This window comes from Corapipo altera, unplaced genomic scaffold (genome assembly GCF_003945725.1).
Source record: "Corapipo altera isolate COAL_440 unplaced genomic scaffold, ASM394572v1 46, whole genome shotgun sequence".
Classification (NCBI taxonomy): domain Eukaryota; kingdom Metazoa; phylum Chordata; class Aves; order Passeriformes; family Pipridae; genus Corapipo; species Corapipo altera.
Window position 1 is genome coordinate 16,049,420 of NW_020884883.1, and position 13,006 is coordinate 16,062,425.

General features: G+C 40.8%; 1 protein-coding gene across 4 annotated transcripts in view; it reads left to right on the forward strand.

Moving 5' to 3' along the window:
• Positions 1 to 13,006, forward strand: part of KLHL29 (kelch like family member 29) — a 394,046-nt gene that overhangs the window by 85,894 nt on the left and 295,146 nt on the right. Inside the window, exon 3 of one of the 4 annotated variants that reach the window (XM_027641022.1) lies at positions 9,776 to 9,865. The exons of the other annotated variants lie outside the window; for them this stretch is intronic. The gene's annotated coding sequence lies outside the window, so the exon portion shown is untranslated. The remainder of the gene's footprint in view (positions 1 to 9,775; positions 9,866 to 13,006) is intronic. 4 annotated transcript variants of the gene reach the window in all.

Below are 13,006 nucleotides of genomic sequence, written 5' to 3' on the forward strand. Positions count from 1 at the left end.
AGGAGGTCTATCAGGTGAGCTACTGGCCTCAAACTCTGAAATCTACAGTTGAAATCATGTTCTCAACTTTACTCCCAGCTATCCCACTAGCTTGCTTTTTTGACCTTGATCAAATAATTTGACCTTTTTTCTTACATTTTTGTTTTTCTATTAGAAAGCATACATCTGCTGGGCAGAGGCTGAATTTGTTTGTTTAGTCATTGTTTATTCATTTTCTTTTTATATTCTTGTACAATATGAGCAGGAAAAACTTTCAGTCAGGAGTGTGTAGATGAGAATCAAAATTGCATGCAAAAATATCTTCCAGTCATTAAAAAAACCAAAAGCATCCCTAATTTAGAAATATCTCCTCATGGAAATAGTTATTCTCAGCCAATGAAATTCAGCTTAGCATTACTAGACTTTGAACTGTAAGAGCGTGCAGATCAGCAGCACTGATTTATGTCCCTACAGAGTTCTAAGAAATATTCCTAATCCAAGAATGGTTTTCAGAAGGGTTTCCATAGAAGGATTGCTGCTTCTGATTTGAGTGGAACTCTGTGGACAGCTGAACTTCAAGCCCTGAGCTGTTTATATATTCCTTAAAATTTTACAATTTTATTATATTTAAATATTTATACAGGAGTTCTAAATGTGATATGACCTTGGTCTTATAGATGGAGACGAGCACTACATTCCCCTAGGAAATTGTGTGATGGTGTTGAGAGTGGAGCCCAGACCACCTGAAACTCTCACCAGTGTTTGGACCATAAATAATGCCACCTTCATTGCCTGGAGGGGCGGGGGTCTGACTAAATTGTCATTGTATTGCACAAATTTTCCTGCTTGAACTGATCATGGTCCTGTTCACAGCACCAAAGTGAGTGCCAGAAGTTGGCAGACTGGACAACACCTGAGTCTCGTACTAGCCTGTGGAAAGGGTTGGAAGATGCCAGCTTTCTGATGGTTAGCAAGGTGGGCTTGTTTTATCCTCTTCCTTTAGTTCTGTTTTCTGTTAAGAGCTAAGATACAATGATCATGGCAGTCTGCCATTGTGTTGTCTATACAATTTCCTTTTGCCAGGATAATCATCATCTGGACCCTCTTTTAATTAAATTAGCTCAAACAATGAACCGTATGAAAACTGCGTTGGGACTTCAGTGCAAGTGCTGCGTTCTTTTGGGTAGACTCATAGAGAGTTGTGTTTGGTTTGGAGCCTGATGGAGAGGGAAGTCGCTGGGCTTGCAGGGAGGGAGGCATTTCTTCATACTTCAATTTTCCTGGACTGAAGTCTTTAAATTGGCAATTTGAACAGGAATATGCTTTTTAATAGGCTACCACTGTTTATACTGTTTCTCAGAGGAAAGATACCTTGGAAAAAAGTGCTTTCATCTGAAGATTTTTCCTGTATTTCTAGTTGTTAAATGAATAAATGAAGTTGGTTGTTACTGCCAGTTGCTCAGATCATAACTAGTCAGTGGGAAAACTGCTGTTAATTAGTGACTTCTTTTTGGTAATTTTTATTTTTTCCTAGTTCATGAATGGTTTTGTTATGGAGTTTCATTTTCACAGATCAGTATGATGTTTGTCTTTTTTCTCTCCACCACTAACTACCTCTCTATCCTCACATTTTGTGCAGCACCCAGCACTTTTTACTTATTTCATACTTTTTTGCCCTTCCTTCCTTTTTCCTTTCTATACAGTTAAAACAAGGATCAACATATCTGCGTAGAACATGTAAGATAAAACAGGGAACAAATGGCAGAAGAGGGAAAAGTGACATATACTGTCAAAGTATGAAATTAATTTTTGCCTTTCTTTTGGCTTTCCTGACATAACATGACTTGTTGAATGACCTGTAGTTATGCAAGCATCCTTGTTTTTAGTAGCCTTCTATATGGACTAAAAGTTAAGTAAACGGTCTTTCCTAAAACACGTGGAAAAGGTGTACTGTGGTCTTATCAGCCACACTTGTACAAGGGGAGTATTTGTTCCTGCACAGACGAAGCAGTGTTGCAGGTATCAGGAACCCCTTCCAAGTCGTCAAGATATGTGCAGACAAAATTTTCCTGTAATCTGCATGCTTATTTGTCAGGAATGATGGAGAAGATGTGGAAGGATCTTTCCTTGTGAGTGGACTGTGCTGGAGCCCCGGCTACTGTTTTGCTTCTGTCCATGTGCATTTTGGTGTGTAAAACATAGAATACAGAGACAGTAGGATTAATCCTTGCTGAAGGATTTTGCAGAAGTTAGGGTTCCATTTTCTCTATAGCTCTATCTTGGTAATGGCGTCAGTTACTCACACTTCACTCAGATATCAAAAAACAGCAATATATTTTCAGCACAGAAAACAGAAGTCAGAGGGTGACTCCTAATCATCCTTGCACATCCCAAACAAGGATACAAGTGTTTTAAAAAATATATGTCAGCAAAGTACAGTGATTTCCATCCAAAAATGCTACTGTACATACCTCCCAGGTGACAACTTGTTCTCTATCACCTTGACAGCACCTCTTGATTCTACATGATGGTCTCCAGGAAGTCATTCCGGGAAAGGAGAAAGTACAAGAGAGTCAGGGAATGCAGCTTAGATGTGAACAGCACAGCTTTATTTAGTGCTAGGTGCATGGCAGTGCCAGGGTTGTGCACTGGAGATGGTGTTGCGAGGCTATGGAGAGGACAGCTCGAGTCTAAAACATGACATTTGAGGGTGGTGGTGAAGAATTTTTCAGGCTGCTGTGTCATTGCTTCACTCCCAAGCTGTGGGCTGTGTGTCACCCACTGAGCAGGTGCCCAGTGCTGAACAGCAAGAAGGGCAGTGTCACCGTGCTGCCGTCCTGCTGGATCCCAACCATGCGAGTCAGCTGGTCAGGCCTTCCCAGACCTGCCAATCGCCCTCTTGGTCTTCCTGAACTGTCTCCAAAGTGGCACTTGGATTAACAAATAGTCATGTGTTTCTTGCAGGAAACCTTGAGTGACCCTCAGGAGATGATTACGATTTATTCTTTTTTTAAAGGCTGTTTTGATTAAACGGCCTGCCCTGCCACACAGGGCAGCTACGTCCTTGCTTTTGTTTGCAGAATAATAGCTGGGGATTTGTGTCTGCATGAACATGCATCAGTGTCTGCTGCTGCTTTCTGCAGTGCCAGCACTAACTGTAGTGAGAAGCTGGGAAAAAACCCAAACAACCTCCTAAAAATCACAGAAGAAATAAAGAATCCATATTATATTTTTAATGTCTCATGGTTTTTTTCTATAAGGGGATGATTTCTGATTTTTTGGTTGTCTTTTGCTACTTTGAATTACTCATCACTTCCTTTTTACTGAAGGATTTTGCAAACTGCTCAGTTCAATTAGTACCCCAGCTTCATATTAATAGGAAAATTATTCAGTTTTTGTACAGTTCCCTTCAATCTTTTTCTTCTACTGTTTTCTTTTAATTAATCTGCAACAGAGTCCAGCTACTTCAGGTAATTTGGCGTTTGTCAGGTCAAGTGAAGGTACTTTGCAAAAGGCACTTTAACAACATCTGGGTGAGCTTCTTTGCTAATTGGGTTGCAGCACATGTGTTATTGCTCACTTTAACTTAACAGAATCATTTTAATCTGATTATTTTAGACTTAGAATTTGTGACATTCTACCTTTTCTCCAAGAAATAAATATTATTTAATTATCAGAGACTCACGGAACCACTGAGGTTGGCAGGCACCTCGTATTCAGTCCAACCTGAGGCTGCCCTCAGTCTCTGCATGGCCTGATGCTTGGATCATAGAGTGGCTGAGAAAATCTGGAATTTGTTGATCTTACTGAGAGAGTACTACTCAAGGTTAAAACCAACTACGCTCTTTTGTTATTTAATATGTTTAAATTCTGTTTTACACACATACTCTCCTGCATCCTTAATGGAAATGTATGTGTGCTCCCCTGACCTAGGACACAATTTAGTCATTCTCCTTTATGCCTGTAACTGTAGAGCATCTTGGTTTTCATGGAGTTATGTATTTTCTTTCCCATCTCAGATTCCATTTTCTACCTAGAAGAGATTTACATTTCCTACCTGTGAGCTCTGCTGCATCAAGTTGGAAAACAGGTTGCTAAAGGCGTTTTGTTGGTATTTACTGATTATGTTGAGTCACAGAGGGAATTGCAGTGTCATGAAAATACACCCAGTCCAGCTTGGTATCTTCAAATAAACCAAACTAGCTTGTTCACAAGCTTGTATCACTCTACCCACAGTTTTATGGGGTTCATAATAAGCTGGTGTACCCTGCTACTGCCTCAGCTGATTTATGATGCATGTATTTGCCTTGCAACCATATGACCATGTTGTAGAATCATTAAGGTTTGAGAAGTCCAACTATTAACCTAATGCTACCAGGTTCACCACTAAACCGTGTCCCTAAGTGCCACATCTAGATGTTTATTAAACACTTCCAGGGATGGTGATTTCCTCACTTCCCTGGGCAGCCTGTTCCAGTGCTTGACCACCCTTTCAGTGAAGAATTTTTTCTTAATATTCAGTCTAAACCTCCCCTAGTGCAACTTGCAGCTGTTTCCTCTTGTTCTATCACTTGTCCTTTACTCCTGCATGATATCGTAGGTGGGTTGTTTTATTTATTCTTTTTCATAGGAAAAAGCTCTTTTTCTTAATATTTTGCCCTTCAAAAGAAACTTACTCTTTGGTCAGACAGGAGTCAGGTTAAGTACCAGCCTGGTTCACTGGGGAGCACAGCTGTTTCTGGCAATGATCTCACCACTTCCTCGATGCAAGGATCTTTGTGAAGAAATTACTTGTCTTTCAAGAGAGCACTGTCCTGTATTTTAACTTATCTCACGTCAAAAGCACTTGTGCCTGTGGGGCAAGCTGGGGAGCGCATAGCCGCTTTTTTGAATCATAACCACAGTTAATGTAGTATTGTCATGCAAAGGAAATGAGAAAAATAGATAATCATGTTGGAATTATTCAAGAATTTAACTCCAGGGGGATGCTGACTTACAGGGTAGGTGGTATTTGGTTTTCTACATTCAGTGCAAGAACGTGGTTTTAGCAGCCCAAAAACCCCATGCCTGGGAAATGGTTTCTGTGTGTCTTTTTAAGGAAGCAGCGATGCAAAGTGCCATGAGAACCAGCTTTTGTCCCTGATAAGCAGTTAATGTTTCTTATAAACTGCTGAGTGTGCAGGATTTGGCAACCTCACAGAGTGTGGCGGCGTTGGAGTGAGCCGGGCTCTCTTGATGTTGTGCGATACATTCCCGGCGTGCCAGCCTGCGAGGGCTCACAGCCCTTATTCTAATTAACGCTGCTGTTGTACACAAACCTACAGCACCACTTCATTTTTGTCTCCTGCAAACATCTCAACTCCTGTGCCGTGAATTGTTTTGACAGTTGGCTTTCCATTAGCTGTGGGGGGAGAACAGCAAAGAGCCCCCGTCTAGACCTACTTGCAGAACTATTATGGCAAGAAGAATAATCTTACAGGAGAAGTTCCTCTTTCCAGGACCTATTTGTACATTCTGACTCCTCTCCGTATAATAGGATTACACATTTCTTATCGCAGCCACAAACTGGATGTGTGCCAGCCATAAACTGTGCACAGTGTAACAATATGATTGCAGGCAATCTTCCCCCCCACCCGTTTCTCTCCTTTTCCTCTTTATTCGTTCTTATTCTGGGTTAACAGGGAAAAAAAGTCATATTAGACAGTGTAGGATGAATCATAAAGCATCACTTAAAACACTCCTATAGCCTGGTATATAGAAGCAAACCCACTTGACCAATGGAAACTAATTACAGACAAGAAGTGTGCCTTAGGAAGAAAAGATATTGATGTTTGAAGTGTTTCCTGAATGCATACATTTGAATCTGGGGAGAGAATTAAGATTCTGTTGCTTTGAGGGAATCTTCATCTATTCATATGGTAAACGTAGGAGTGACAGCTATAGCTGAATGACTGTGGACAGGCACTCGCTGCATTGCATTACTGTTTTCTTTAACATGTGGGATTGGTTTGCGTAGTACTGTGGCAGTAATTCTGTCTGCTCTGAAGTGTACTGGACTGCAATATATTGAACAGATAAAATATGTTTGGCCTGAGGTAGCTTAAAGCTAAATAAATGCTGGAGGGGGAGATCTAAGCACATGGTGACTACCTTTAAATAGAATTTAACAAAAAAAAAAAAGTGGTCAAGGGGAGAAGCCCACCCTCCTAAAAAAAATTTTAAAAATCTTAATATACATAATTAGAAGTGGAAGTCGTTTATGGTTCCTACTGTTAAATGCTGCTGTAGCCATCTGCAGGGAAATATGCATTCCTGGAGGCTGGCCAGACTTCAGCATCGTTCTGTGAGGAGAAGACGGCCCAGATTGCCCTTCCTCACGTCCGTACCAAGCACATTTGCTACAGCTATTTTGGGATTTTTAAACCTTGGTGTGGGAAAGTAGGATGAGCTGTAGCAGTCATTTCAAAGGTAGAGCCTCTGTTGAAACTGGGGTGAACTACAAACGAATGTAGCAATGTAGCATTTGGGATCTGTTCTGCATCTCAAGGCTGCAAAACAAAAATGTCTGTCACTTGCTAAACTCCATTTTTGAAATATGTTCTTGCAAGAGGTGAGAAGGTCATGATTCTCTTTCTATTTGGACTAGCTTGCAAATTTGGGCAGATGAATAGTTTTAAATAGTTTTGTACCTTAGTCCCAGTTTTGGAAGGACACAGCTTTGAAGATATTTACTGGGTTATGTCAGCTATGAGGTCTTGTGTTTGTCCTGGATTCCTCTTTTAATGCATCTTTTCCTCCCTGAAACAAAGATGAACTTATGAAACAAGTGTGTAAGAGTACCAGTTGGGGCTATACTGGCAGGGATGCTAACCTGAAGGCAGCTTTGGATGGGGGGAACACTGGAGGTTTCTCTCCCCTTGCTTGTACCAGTCAGGGTGAAAGTAGTTTGTGCTAGATAATTGCACCTGATGTGTTACTGAAAAAAGCCTGTTCACTGAGTTGGTAGAAAAGGAGCGTTTTTAACTGAATTTTGCTGGCCATTTGCAGGAGGCTCAAGAACTTTTGATCAGGGTAGAAGTTCTTTGCTAAGTGCATCATGCAAAAAGGTGTTCTGCTCAAGTTGGGTGAGAAAAATCCAAGTCAAAGCTATGATAAAAGGCACGAAGTGCTTCTCAAGCAAGCGTTGGTGGCATCTTGGCTGGGACGGCTGCTGCTGTGTTCTTGGCCCGCAGACTTTTATTAACTCAGTTACAGAAAATGGAATTGTATTAGCCATGGTTCTGAGAAAGGGTTTTGGGAAGGGTGGGGAGAAGGGCTAACCCGTGAACCACTTTCGTCTTCGTGGAGTTCTTATTTCCAAGTCCCCTTCTACCACCCTGAACCTTAACTACATTGTGTCTTTTTGAGCTGTTTGAAGTTTTTCTGGAGTTGTTGAGGTTCTAGTCACACATCCATAAGGTTTCTCTAAATGTTAATGTGCGAGGCTCCAATTACTTGTGCTGTTGGATTCTGCACACTAACTATGGTTATTTCAGTAATTGATATGAAAGGTATAGATGTGAGATTGATATATTTAGTCTGTAAATTGTATGTAAAAATTGGCAAAAGTTATCTGTTTATTTCAGTATTCAAACACTGTTTCATTCATTTATTTTAAAAACATGGGGAATAGGTGTTTAAAAAAAAAACCCAACCACCAAAAGACAGTTATTGTGAAGCTATACTGAGAATTTAATGTACAAGTTAGGAAATTAAAAGTTCCTGCAATAAATGAGACTCACTCATATTAAAGGTATACTGCAACATAAATTTCCCAGCCTCTACAACAACACTGATTTCTCAATATGTGCAAGATGGTTGACATAGAGTGGTTATAAGAATTACAACCTTGTTTTTCCTAACTAGTTCATTTAAATTCTCAACCTTAATGTTCTGTTAGCCTTCCATTTTCTTGCTAATCTGCTTTAGGAAAATAAACAAAGTACAAACCTAAGTATCTTACAACTCAAAGTGATATATACCTGGAGGGAGAGAGATAACGTTAGATAGCAGTAATTTTTTGTGGCTTCGTTGGTGTTGAACCCTTGACCACTGATGTTGATATTAACACTCCTTATCTTCATGGAAATTGCCAATGAACTTATTGGTTCTTTTCTTCCCAAGACTGGGAAAATGGGACAGAAAACAGTTTTTCATTTGGAGAGCGTGTGAAGCATTTTTTTTTGTCCAACATGGTTGAGCTCAGCCTTTGGGGATGTGAGGAAATGTGTTGGTCTGTGGGGAGCAACATGGAACCATTGCATCTCTTCAGAGGTAGGATCCGTGGAGTGGACTAGCCTGTTCCACCCAGCCTTTAAGGTTCTTTTTAAGTCTGTGTCCTCATTGCAGATACGTCACTGTCTTGCAGACTGATTACATGCTGGGATCACTGTTCTCATACAGTACTCTCAGCTATGATGTGGCATTTTCATGGTGCATTGTTCACTCACAGCAGAACATTGCAACTTCTCAGGGCTCTTTCCCTGCTTTCCAGAGCTACAGTAAATCACGCTTCTCTGAATACCATTGCAGGAAACTTGGTCCGTCTTTGCTGGGCTCCTATCAGCAGTCAACATTTCCTTCAGTGCACTGTACAATTTCCCACTTGCATAAGAAACTAGCACACAACTGATGAGGTTTGGAGTCACTTCTGAATGTGGGTCACCTTTGGTGTGGCATCAAGCTATATGTGGTTCTGGGAGACCTGAGAGCCAAGAAGAAGAAAGTTTCAGAAGTAGCATCTACAAAGTAGTTGGAGGTCCCTGGGAGATGGAAAACTGATTTTGTAAAATAAATCTCTGTCATATTTCATATGCAGTGCAATACTAGTCCCTTTTTGAAATCTCTTGTGGTTAAACACTTCTATCATGTCCTTACCACCTGCTGCAAATCCAACACGAAAACAAAAATAACCAAATCTTAAGTTGTAGCAGCTGAACCTGTTTCAAATAAATTGTAAAAGCTATTGTTTACGATAAGTGTTATCTGATTGCTGGCAGAACCTGTGTTTATTGCTTTTTCCATTGTACAGAGAGATTTGTAAGTAGACAGAAGTCTATAATTATACTTAGTGGGATTGGAGAGCATATAAAGCATAAAATGAAATTGCTTGGTTTTAATCTGAAGTAGTATCACATCAAATTTTCCATTTTTTTACATATCTTGGAACAAATATTTTTCTCATTCTTTGAATAACATTGGAGGACATTTAGAGACTATCACAAAGATACTTTGTGCAGACTGTTTTCATGTACTTGATGTTTTGAAATGTTAGCACTAAAAGTCAAACACCGGGTACTTATTGTGCTGGTGGTCATGAAGAAGAGCTATAAAGTGCAGTCTGACAAGTGTCAATGACTATCTGGAGTGAATCTTTCATTTCAGAACAGTAATTGGGTCTTTTTTCCTCTCTGATTAAAAAAACAACAAACAACAAGCCAAGTGCAAATGGATCATACAGTTAATTTTTTTCTGTGTTCTGGCAGTCCTCTTTAGAGCTCATTCCTCTTTTTTTATTTCCCACATGAGGAATGAAGAACAGAAAACCCCAAATTATCTATAAAATCCCAAGTTGCAGCTGTAAAGTCTCAGCTCAGATATATTCAGCTGTATATTTTTGGGTGCAGTTGGCTTCGTGTCTTTATTATTTATTTACAGTTTATATTATATTAACTTTTTTTTGTAAGGATAGAAGAATTTATATATAATACTTACATGTTTTGATTTTGTCAAATAATGTCACACTTTATGCTTTCAGAGCAGTCAACAGCCCAATCCTCCTGGCAGTCCCAACAATCAAGATCAGACAAGTGTGATCCACCATGTGCAGGGTTTATTTTGATAATAGGTGAGCCTCACTGCTGTCCTCATTTTGTGTACTGATGGTGCTGGCCAAGGCTGGCAGTTGTGATGTTTCTGCTGGCTGCCTCAGTCATAGAGTCACAGAATGGTTTGGATTCAAAGGAACCTTAAAGATCATCTAGTTCCAACCCCCTGCCATGGCCAGGGACACCTTCCAGTAGAATTCATCCATGTCCGTACCATCTGGACCCAAGGAAGTGGTAAATCCTTACGAATTTGAGATGTTGACTCAGTGAGAGGTGACCACTGTTGTCCAGGAGAGATGGTTTTAGTTATGGGTAAGACCTGCATACTGGGGACCCCTGGTGGTCTAGTGGTTAGGATGCAGCACTCTCACCGTCACGGCCTGGGTTCGATTCCCGGTCAGGGATACTCCCCCGGGCAGATGGAGCTCGTCAGCCCTGTAAGGCCATCCATCTCAGAGAAGGTCACTCTAAACAAACCTACGTCCTGAGGACCTCGCTGCCATTGTCCAAGCTTGCTCGGCCCCCGCAGATGAACCTTATGATTAAAGGGTGGGCTCAGTTCAGCACACACTGTGTCTCACCTAAAAAATCCACTGCACAGGCTCGAAGGGTAAAGACCTTTCCCAAATCTTCATTCATGAAGACTGGCCATACATACATACATACAAGACCTGCATGTTACAATCTCTGTAATACAAGGAATGAGGTTACTCACCAAAAGGGGGTTGATCTGTGTTTTTCATCTGTTAAGGCCACATCTGTACTGGGGAGATTAGGATACATCTGTTTGACTAGACTGGAGCTAACCTTGGTAGGGTTGTGTGCTGGACAGCCATGAGGGCAGCACCTTTACCCTCTGCAAAAGCAGGGGAGGGAAGGGGAGGATCCCTTTTGAAAAGAATGTTTTGGGAACACACCGAAAGCACTTCTCTGCTTTTGAATCAAAAGCAGCAGAGGGTAGGCCCTGTGAAAGAAAATTTTCCTCCTCAGAGTTGCATGACCCAAATTCCTTTTAACCCAGAATGCTTCATCATACTATAAGTTTTAGACCATTGTGATTGCTTGTCTTAAAATGAGAGATTTTTATGAAACTTAATCTGAATGTTCACTGTCTTATAGAATGTGCATGTAGGAGCATATTTGGCACAATTTGAATATCAGATCTTTGAAATCCATTCTTCCAGTATTTTTTCCTTAGACTCACATGTGCGTGGTAGTAACACAAATTATATTGAATAATGTGATCATGATGCTGGGTCAAGAAAAATGTACCAGGATGTCCAAGAGTAAGAGGACCAGGTTGGTTTGGGCTCTCACAAGGATGACTAGCCTACTTATGTCTTTTGAAATTGCAGCTCCTCCTTTCCCAGCTATAGCTAATGGTCTATAGGATGGAGACAAGGCATGATGATGCTATCTACTCAGCTGGGTGGAATTAACTTCACAGGTGCTTGTACATCTTGTAATGCCATAAAAATGAAGTGGTACTTGGTGGATATGATTTTAATAATGTCAGGCTCCTCAGGTACATGACAGGTAATGCCAAGAAATGTAAAGTCACAAGCCACCATGTAGATTGAGTTCTGTGTAAGGTCAGGCAGCAGCTGTCTTAAACATGCAGTGCAGGGATGCCCACAGATGTCCACTCTCTGTCCCTTGCTCTATGCTACTAGCTCCTAAATTTATCCCAATAATCTGGAAGAACATGAAGACTTTAAACCAAAGCACACGATGCCCTGGGAAAGAGGAGAAGCCCTCATGGCCATGCCAGGTCTTGAGGCTCCTGGAACAGCCAGGAGCTGACCAGAGATCCCATGGTAAACCTGGGGCTGTACCTGCTGTACACTGTTACTTGTCTTCTAGAGAACTGAAGCGCAGGGTGCTACCTCAGCTCTTCTCCTTTATTTTCAGTATTAAGAACAGATTTTTTCTTCACTTTACAGTTTAAATTAGAATTCTTGCATGATTTCATTCTTTCTTCTGCTTTGAAAGGCTAGATTAGAAATGTAATTTAGAAACTTCTTTGTTGTATTGGCTAAAAGAATCTCTTCCACCGTTTATTTGCGTTGTGTCTTTTGCATCTGTATTTCTGCCTCTCATATGTGTACCTGACCTGCCATGGTGGAATTCAGATGTGGTTTAGGGTGTCTCACCCTGATGGCATGGTCACTGCTGACAGCTCTCTTTGTCAACCTGTAGCAGTAGTTTCTCATGCTGCAGACGGGGAATAAATGTCTGAAAAGCAAATGCAGTTGTAAAGCCCAGTGAGAGAGACATTAATTTCCTCTCTCTGAAAATGCACCATCATTCCTGTTTTAAAGATAAGAGAATGCACCCATAGAAAACAAAACCATCTCTTTAATTGTGCTTCTTGTTGGGAGCACTGTTTGGAAACTTTGGCCATTTGTGACATATTTTGGAGACTGAAAGACTTTCTATGTAAACTGTCAGTAACTGCAGGAAGCTTTTCTATGTTGTGCAATCCACTTGGCTCAAAGTGGGTGATGAGAGACTCTGAGACTGTTGTCAAACCAGTGCGTGACATGTGGGTGACACTTAGGGGCTGGTCAGCAGTCAGTGGAGGCCGTTAATTTAATGTCTAGACAGCAGTAAAAATGTACAGCAGTGGGATCCTAGATGGTCTGTTTGACTATACCTTCAGAAAGACTTCTTTCAAGGTATTTCTGTTACATCTGTATCCTACAGCCACAATGACTGTCCTGAAGATAGATAGCAACAAGAAGGGTTCATCAAACAGGTGACTGCTGTGTATGTAAAAGATACATGTTTACTATTCTAAAAAAAAGAACTCCATTATCCTTTTACTTCTGGGCCAGCTGAAGTTTAGAAAAGGTGGACATGTAGAAGTTGCTGCTAAATTTCCCGCTGGTTTATGCGTCATGCCCAGTCTCTCTTTGCCCAATACTTTGGAGAGATTCAGGCTTCTTGCAGTGAGTATATAGCTGCCTTCCACTAGTTGATAGAAAATTATAGCATTAAATACAGCATTGAATCCACCTCCCCCAACATCACAAAGCGTCAGGCATTCAGACCCATCTACTCCTAGCCCTTATTTTTAGGACCTCCTCCCGAAGACAGGTTGTCTACTCCTCTGACCAAAAATCCAAACTGGCATGTGATGTTCTTTTTTCTTATTGTTA